Source organism: Limulus polyphemus, unplaced genomic scaffold (genome assembly GCF_000517525.1).
Source record: "Limulus polyphemus unplaced genomic scaffold, Limulus_polyphemus-2.1.2 Scaffold2715, whole genome shotgun sequence".
NCBI classification, from domain to species: domain Eukaryota; kingdom Metazoa; phylum Arthropoda; class Merostomata; order Xiphosura; family Limulidae; genus Limulus; species Limulus polyphemus.
The window spans coordinates 109,486-118,289 of record NW_013668325.1 but is presented as its reverse complement, the minus strand read 5'-3'; the positions used below and the strand labels follow the sequence as shown (position 1 = coordinate 118,289).

The window sequence follows — 8,804 nt, the reverse complement described above, 5'->3', positions numbered from 1 at the left end:
CTGTTGTGTGTATATTAAAACGTATTTGTGTTAAAAAAGAAAACGGTGTGTATCGGTCTTGTTGGCAGATATCATAAACTGACTATATCAGCTTTGATTTAACTACTAAATTTAAAATATCACTTAGCTCGGTTTCAGACCATTTAAAATTCTAATACGTAACAGAACTCGAAAAATTCAACTTGTTTGTTTAATTCGGCAGTTCTGTATTATTGTACTGCAGTATTTTGTGAACGTAGTTGTTTTTATAAAGATTGTTTCTGGATCACATCATCACAATTTTCTACTTGTGTATGGAAGCACATTAAGTTAATATAATAGTAAACTAACAAACAGTGAGTTTTATTTAGGAAAACATACTAAATGTTGTGACAGCACGTTGATCTGTCTTCTTCCGAAGAAAACCACTGTTTTATCGAAACATGTATTATATTCCTCAAAATCACTTAATGAAGTGATTATGAATTGTTTTTGTTACTTTACTATAACAGTTTCATGGTAGACTAATTAAGGTATTTTTCTGCAAAAGGAACTCTTTTAATGTGGAGATTAATTATTTTTGTTCCAGGGGCCGTAAAAGATTTGTCTCGGAAGGGGATGGTGGCCGTGTGAAGGAAACTGCAAATTGAAGAGGAATTGAAGCTTATACCTTGTGTTTACTCGTATATATATTGTTACTGGTTTTTTTGTTTTCTTGGGAACTGATTGTTCCAGATTTTCCTTCTTTTTTTGTAGACGACATTACATATATTGTCAGGAAGATTTCATTATATTTTTGAGTCGTGTGTTGTAATGAAAACAGTTCTGATTTAAATGAAATGTGGATGACCTGTTGGAAGCTACACCATCCAGCAAAGTAGTGTTAATTAAAAAAAAAATTTTTGAATTGTAAAGTTATTGTTGATAATTACTTCATTACAAATAATAATTAATTTTGTCTTAAATTGTTGGCATAGTAACTGTATTAAATTTTGGTCATCAGGAAAGGTACTAAATAATTAATAGCATAACTGGGAAAAAAATCCTCTGATTTGATCTTCTGCTATGAAATTGTTGTTTCTAGAGTTATTGTATATTTTCCTCAAAAAAAAAAAAAAGATTAATTTCTAGTTAATTTAAGAAAATAATTTGAGCATTGTTTTAGATAATTCCTAAACCTTTGAAAACATACTTTTTGTGTGCATGTGAGACCATGTTTTGGTCATTATGATGACAGAAATAGAGCTGTTAGTAGAAGTGTACATAAAACTTACATCGAAGTTACGAGTCGTAACTTAATCTTTCAAATACAGTATGTTCAGAATATCTCAAACTTAGCTCTTTTTTTTGAGAACTCTTCTGATTTTGAATGTTATTTTTGGGGTATCTAATCACGAGTGTTTATTGTATGTGTTTACGTATCTTCTTGTATGTGAGTGTTTTTAAAACTTGTAGTTTAAGAATACCGTTAAGAAATTTTTACATTAGAAATGGAAAAGATCAATATGAGTAATTTTTCCTATTGTAAAAATAATTGTTTAATCACAATGACAAGATTTTGACACAAAACTGAAGCTCAAAGATGATTTTGGTGTTTTGTTTTTGCTCTTAATTTTCTATTTACTTGGTGTTATTGCTTTGTTGATTTATATTCTTGGGAAAGTAAAATGTGTTTTTATTAGATTGGAAAATCTGCTAACAAGTGTTACTTTTGATTAACTTTTTTTTACATTCTCTAATAACTTTTGTTCTTTAGTACGAAGTTGTAGTAAATTGTGGTAAACAAAAATTTTGGCTTGTATTTAAAGCATTTTGTTTTGGTTTATTTGAATGTTGTTATTGTTAAAGGCAAATAAAAACATAAGTTCACTAATTTTGTTTATTGTTTTTGAAAATGTTACTATAAATGTAACATATATAAACTTTATTCCCAGAGGTTGAGTGCTTTATATTAAGACAATTATGGAGTCTCACCATGTCATTACAGTTAATGTTACTATATCCAGACAAGGTCTAATTGATGACTATGTATCTTGACAATCGTCCTGCAGTGGGGTTTCTATTTGAAAAAGCTCTCAAAAACACACCACTCTTCCATGCTTACTTCCCATAATCCATGTAGTGTACAAGAACGGTTTCCCAGCATCCATTTCAACAGCGTGACTACATAGTAATCTACAGACATTGCAACCAGAGATTTGAGCAATATGTCATCCTATTAGCATGAATATCTGTTTCACTTTGCAGTTGCTTGAGGTATGTTATGATTGAATGGATATGTCACTGAAGCAACTTGTGTACAAGTGAAATATTATGACTTTCTACATGGAGATCCTACTTGAAATCGGTAATCCATACTGTTAAGTGGGGCATGTGGATGACTTTAGTCGTTGATTTTTTTGTTGAAGATTCCTATGTTAGAAGACATGGCACTTTGCTTGGGTACGACTTGTTGCAGGTTTCTTTCTCATGGTTCTGGTATCTTAAATTGATCCATTTTCCTTTGTTTTTCAATACCATTATGTACAAGAGATATCCCTGATCTGAACATATCTTTATGATCTGAGTATATAAATATTTTGTGTCACAAAGGGCTGTTACATATTTTCCCCAAAAATGACCCATTTTTGATGCCATTGCGCTACCTACAAAATGTAGTTCTAATACATGTTGTTTCACCAATACTATATTTGCTGTGGTTACCACATAACTTACTGATATGCATATTCAAAAGTGTGTTAATATAACATGCTCAACCCTCTGTGTACGTATACCGAATGAGAAGCAAACCAATGACAGTCTTGAAACTGCGAACTTTAGAGACAAACGAAAATAAAACAGTTATTTTGTCCTTGAATGGTTGATATTAATTTTGATTATCTAGAACTTAAAAGATAATTTGTTTTGTCATAATAATAAATGCCATTTCATCTATTAACCTGTGTTTCTGTGAGCATGATCTTCTTTGATAATCTAAAACTTATATATTTTACTTTTTATGCATATCAATCACTTTCTTTTTTAATTCATAAAGTCATAAATAAGTCTAATAATAACTTTCTAATAATGAGTAAAATTGAATAAATATACTTTTCTTACATTTTTACTTACAGGAATAAGAACACATTGTTTCACCAGTTAAATATACTTACAGTTGACAATATTTTTGGCCGTAAACCTAATAATGTCTCGTGAGATTCGGCTAGATTAGGAGGTTTAGACTTGTCCATACACTAAGGATGCAAAACAATATGTATAATAAAAGTATGACAGAAACAAAATATTAAAGCCAGATATTTTAAACATTCTAATCATAACTGTTAATGAAAGTAATAATAGAGAAGTGGTGTAGAGCTAAATAGAGAAGTAACGTATTTAACTGTATAAGGTGGAATTCGTTCCAAATAGCGGCGTTCCGGCTAAAAAAAAAATATAAGTACGCAATGTCTACGCGTTCACACTTCACTACACCTCTGCTGATCACTGTTAAGCCTTCATTTTAACAGTTTCAATGTCTAAAAAACAAATTTTTTTATACCTAAAAGAGCCAAGTAGAATTTAAACCTTGATAGACTATAAGGGTTATTCGTAGCATTATAGCATCGATGATGTACTATACGATATGTAAGTAGTGCCATGCCGCTGATTGATAGTACAGGGTGCACTACTTACGGAATAGCTCTACCTGTAAGTTTTAATATCTTTCATCTTTTGTATAAACGGATAAGCGACAGTGAACATTCACAGAAAGACTAAAATATTTGGCATAGCTGAGATGAGATTACAAAGGGAAAAAATTTAAATCAAAACATTTCATTTAAAACGCGTGTCAAAAGAAAAGTTTACTGTAATTTTCGTCTTGTAACTACGGAAGTCCTCAACCGCAAGGTGAAAAATATAAAGATCTTATCTCGTACATATGAAATATGATATTTTTCACCTTGCGGTTCGGAACTTCCGCACTTGTTAATGTTATGTGCACACATGTTATTTGAAAATAATTAGAATGACCATGCGACAGAAACATATATATATATTTAATATTTAGGCGACAGAAATATATATACATATATATTTAATTATTTAATATGTAGACTCACATCACGGATAAAGTTTAGTCTAAACTCTCATTGTGTCATCGAAGATCTAATAGCAATGTAGAGTGGTTATGGAACTTTTTTTGTTTTTATTAAAACGTCTTTTTGTTTAAACATTATTTTACCGTCAAGCGGCGTTTTTATCAGTACCACACATCAATACGTTTAGTAGTAGTACGTTTGTATTGAGTTAGTGTTAACAAAGTTTAGGCCTATTGGTTTTCTAATGTTTTGCGTTAACTATAGTTCACGTATCCAAAATATAATTCACTTATAAACATGGCTGCAAGTAGTACACCAGCAAGTGCAAGGAATCTTTTCATAGAGTCTAAAGCTCGACTTTCTGAAAGAATCCAAGTCAATGTTAACGGTGTTGGCTCTTTAGCTCGACAAATAATTAAAGGATCCAAAACAAGCGAGGTGAGAAACCACTGTTACAACTACTACTAGGTTGATTAAAATATGTTTCAAAATGTCATTATAATTTATATTTATAACGAAAATAAATAGCAAAGGATATTTTTCATTTTATTGAGAATAACAGCTATTGTTAACACTGTTACTATTATTAACAGTAATAAACTATTTTTCTAACAAAAATTTTACTTTATTAAATATTATAATATATATTTATATATACATATAATATTATTATATGGAAACATTAATTATTATCTTAAGTCAAACTAATAGGCAATATCATTATAAAATGGAAACTCATAAAATAATTTACAGTTAACACTACTAGTAATACTAATATTGATAATGTTAATAAAAATACTACTGTAGTACTAGTAGGTCTAGAACTATATATTAAATTATAACTAAAGCCCAGCTTTGTACTAGTAGGCTTAGTCACAGTAGCTGGCTATTTTACAGTTCCTCATAACTTCTTTTGTTAGTATGTTATTTTCAATTATCTATTGAAAATAATTCAACATCCAGTTCACATAATCTTTATTTTAATATTATTCAACCTTACCTTTAATTAGTTAGCCTAATATTGATCATAAAAGTTCATGAACCAAAAATTTTCGTCTTCCAACCTGCCATCATTTTTACTCTACAAGATTATGGGTAATGCACAGTACTGAATGGTAGAATGAAGTCACAGCATCATGCTATCAGTTGCTGAATATAAAGTAGTAATAAACAATTCTGAGGAACTGATACCAAACTAGGGGTGGGTGATCAGCAAGTTACTAATTATGTCTCAGTCAGTCAGTATCATTTGTACAAATAAGAAAGTGCAGAAATCCACTCTGACCACTGAGGTATTATACTAGTAACAGGAATCAAGATGATTGGACTTCATTAATAACAATATTTTAATTTCTTCCATACAGTAACTTTACAGTCCAGTTAACTAGTCTTTCCTCAACTGTATATGAATGAAGTTAGTAATCTGTAGCTTTTTTTCAATGATAACAAGCTTATCTAAGCTGTTGAAGCATGATTATAATTAATTATGCTTTAATAAGACAACAGTATTAGGCCTATTGTATTTGTTTACACTACACTCTATATTTTGTCCATTAGTTTTTTTAAGAAGAAGAACAGTGTATAATAGTTTCAACCACATTTTATCCACTGATTTTTTGTTTATAAAGGAATTAGGTTTATGAATAACTTACTGTTTATTTTATAATCCTATAAAGAAGGTGTCACAAAGCATTACTTAATGATACATTTTCTTTGTGTTAGTTGATGAAAAATTTCCAGGCCTTCTTTTGTAAAGATGTACTATGAATCTATCCTCTTACCTTACCGTATGAAGTTCCAACTTCTGTAGGATATTTATAATTTCCAGTCCAGCAGTTACACACATCATTTGGTTAAGAGTGAGTTCTCAAACATGTATTAAAAAAACATTTGAGCAGGTGCAGTTGAAGTTATTTCTCTGCTGGAAGTGTGTCATGGAAAAACTGAAGTGTACATACGGTTACGAGATTCCTAATGGTGTGAAGCAGTGCCACTGGGATCACTGTTCCTGGCATGAAGGATCTAGAACTTGTATTATTTCATTAGTTTAGTGCCTTTTTTCACTTCACATCTAATTATAATTTTGTGAAAAGCTAAATTAAGGGAACAAAACATTAAATCAAGACTTAAGAAGTAAAGTATAAAAAATAATTTCTTCTTACAAGGAATATTAAACAAAAATACTTAGATTACTGTATCAGTTCATCAGTGTACATGTGTTTACTGTAACAGTTCATCAGTGTACATGTGTCTACTGTAACTTCATCAGCGTACGTGTGTCTACTGTAACATTTTATCAGTGTAAATGTGTCGACTGTAACAGTTCATCAGTGTACATGTGTCGACTGTAAACAGTTCATTAGTGTACATGTGTCTACTGTAAACAGTTCATCAGTGTACATGTGTCTACTGTAACGGTTCATCAGTGTACACGTGTCTACTGTAACGGTTCATCTGTGTACGTGTGTCTACTGTAACAGTTCATCTGTGTACGTGTGTCTACTGTAACAGTTCATCTGTGTACGTGTGTCTATTGTAATGGTTCATCAGTGTACATGTGTCAACTGTAAACAGTTCATCTGTGAACGTGTGAGGACAGCAACAGTTCATCTTGTACGTGTGTCTACTGTAACAGTCCATCTGTGTACGTATGTCTACGGTAACAGTTCATCTGTGTACGTGTGTCTAATGTAACAGTTCATCTGTGTACGTGTCTAGCAAATGAGAGGAAAACATTTGTAATGTTTCACAAATTTGTGTGTACATAACACGAATCAGGATGTTTGACTTCAATTTATTACCACAAACAGAAAATATAAAGTTAGTCAATCATGCTTTAGCTTTTTAATCTTATAACTTCATAAAAAAATCAGATGTAAAATTCTACATCTATACAAAACTTATATTTTTTTATTATAAAACATAAAAAGTAGTGTTAAACAGGTAGAAAAACAACTGCTGGTAAAAGCATTAAAGTAAAGGTTTTTTCTTTTCATGTTTCAGACTCTAATGCACACTGCAAGAAACTTTGCTTTACAGGAATATGCCATGGATAACATGGAAGTAGTAAGCAAAATTTAGTATTTTTATTCTTTTTTTTTTACAAATTTTGAAATTTAAGGCAGGGTGAGTGTATATAAAGCTATTGTAGTTAAGACTTTGTATCTTTTAGTCAAACGTACATTCCTGTGCATCTTCAGGAAATCAGAAATAAAGCTAGTAACTGTTTAAGGTGATTCTGTTTGACAAAATAATAAAAACAACCATATAATTCCAGAATATATATTTTTTTTATTTAATCTTTTTATTTTCAGTTTCTGTATGGGTTCATTCTGCTTTAAGTTGAAACTTTTGAAGCAATGCAGAAAGAGATGTTGCTGGTTTAATCTGTGCATTTAATAATTTGTTTTCCAGATGTTTTATTCTGTTACTGTTATTTTCTGTGTTGTCAATTTTCTCATTACAGCTTCATCAATCTTGTCAATCAAATTTATTTTTAATTCTTCTTTAAATAGTACATCTCTTTCTTTTAACTCTTTTCTTAAGTTATTGTGATATTCTAAATTTCTGTCCCTTTCTTTGTGTTCTTCAAATTTTGTATCTCTTTATTCTTGATCTTGTTTTAACAATTTCATCATGACAAGTAACACTTTGCTCTCACTCTTTTACCTTGTTGTCATCATCTTCAACAGTTAAGTTTTTATTTCAAGTATATTCAAAGTTCTATTTTATTTTCACCAACATAATCCCACTCCTGACACCAATGTTGTAATGTTTCTCTTTTGTTGTGGGTTCTTTCATGTTATCTGTCCAGTCCACGTAATGATAAAAAAATTAATTGATTTCCTTCTTTAATGTTTTTACAAACTTATCAGTGTAGTTACTTGCAAGCCATGTATAAAGTCACATTAATTATATAAACTAATGTAAAAAATAAACGTACTTGTTACTTGTACCACTTTATGGCTAGTTGATCTAGTAACTTAAAAATACACTGACTGATTTCCCACCTAACTAATTTATACAAACCTGTACTGTAAGACATGAACTTAACTAATTGAAACAAACCTGTACTGTAAGATGTGCACTTAACATAATTAATTTAAACAAACCTATACTGTAAGATGTGTACTTAAGTAATCCAAACAAACCTGTACTGTAAGACATGAACTTAACTAATTTAAACAAACCTATTTTGTAAGATTTGCACCTAAACTGACCTAACTTTATATCCAAACAAACCTATTCTGTAACACATGCATCTTACCTGACCTAACTCTAGTTTCAAACTTGTTCTATTATTGTGAGCCTAACCTGATCTAACTCTAGATCCAAACAAACTTGTTCTATAATTGTGTACCTAACCTGACCTAACTCTAGATCCAAACAAACATGTTCTATAATTGTGTACCTAACCTGACCTAACTCTAGATCCAAACAAACGTGTTCTATAATTGTGTACCTAACCTGACCTAACTCTAGATCCAAACAAACTTGTTCTATAATTGTGTACCTAACCTGATCTAACTCTAGATCCAAACAAACTTGTTCTATAATTGTGTACCTAACCTGACCTAACTCTAGATCCAAACAAACTTGTTCTATAATTGTGTACCTAACCTGATCTAACTCTAGATCCAAACAAACTTGTTCTATTGTTGTGAACGTAACCTGACCTAACTCTAGTTCCAAACAAACTTGTTCTATTGTTGTGAGCCTAACCTGATCTAACTCTAGATCCAAACA

At 30.7% G+C, this 8,804-nt stretch overlaps 1 long non-coding RNA gene across 1 annotated transcript in view; it reads right to left on the bottom strand.

Annotated features, from left to right (window-relative positions):
* The window catches only part of LOC111087833, a 15,473-nt gene extending 9,383 nt beyond the window's left edge, over positions 1 to 6,090 (bottom strand). Inside the window, exon 1 of the long non-coding RNA XR_002612461.1 lies at positions 5,840 to 6,090. This is a non-coding gene — a long non-coding RNA (uncharacterized LOC111087833). The remainder of the gene's footprint in view (positions 1 to 5,839) is intronic.
* Positions 6,091 to 8,804: the final 2,714 nt, after the last annotated feature.